Raw genomic sequence first — 1,052 nt, forward strand, 5'->3', positions numbered from 1 at the left:
TCTCTCATCCCGAACCAAAAACTGGCAGCATCTAGTTTAAGTTCGACACCGGCTTTTCAGCTTTCATCTCCTCCCCAAGAAGATTATCTTGATGATGCGAATGGACTCCAAAACAGTTTTAGATCCACTAGAAAAGTTACTCCACCGTACGAACCGGAGACGGAGCCGTTTTTAGCCGGAGATAGAGCTCTACGAAACGGCCGAATCTCACCGGAAAAGGAGAGATCCCGTCGCTAAAGTGGTGGGATCTCTCGGCGTTACGTGTCCCGGAGCAACCAAGATCCTTCTCGCAGGTGTCCTCCGTGTTACCGCTCGTACAGCACCAAGAATCTGGCATGCTGCATCTTTCACGAACCAGGATCCCACTGTTCCTCGACCACTCCGTGCAAAAGTATATATCACTTCTCTCAGATAGACACTTCAATAAATGTTGGCAATTGATCGCGTGTATCCCCTTTAATAAAGATTGATAGAATCGAAGGATGGAATCGAAGGTTAGCTTACAGTCACAGCATAAGAACAGCGTGAGTGCGTGACGCACTGGCACTTTCATTTTTTTAAAAAAAGAAATATAGTCAAATTTTACAGCATTCTTAGCTCAAAAGCTTATGAAAAAAATGAAAAGATGTACGGGAAATAATCAAAAGCAAAGTCTATTATTGTTTCCTATCCATTCTTAGCAAAAATATCCAAAACGATAATCTGCAATGCTTTGCTCGCTGAATAGATAGTTTCCCTTGATTCCTCACGTTACAGTAGAGACCAAAGTCGTAACCAGTATTAAAAACAGCCCGATTCCAGAGAATTTCTTTTTGTCACCAGGTTCATCGCCTTATCCATTATGTTGTCGTCACTCTTGGCAGCTGCCGCTTGCTTGATCTCCTTTCCAGAGCACTGTACCCGGCTGATGTATCCTCATCAATACCAATTACAGTATTCAATGATTGGAGTGCATTCGCCATTGCTAGATTGGTCAAATTAGCACGGATGCCGTTTTTCTTGGACAGCTTCTGTAACCATTTCCTTGGGAGCTCCTGAAACATTTCTTGTGC

The sequence above is a fragment of the Setaria italica genome, chromosome V (assembly GCF_000263155.2).
Source record: "Setaria italica strain Yugu1 chromosome V, Setaria_italica_v2.0, whole genome shotgun sequence".
NCBI lineage: Eukaryota > Viridiplantae > Streptophyta > Magnoliopsida > Poales > Poaceae > Setaria > Setaria italica.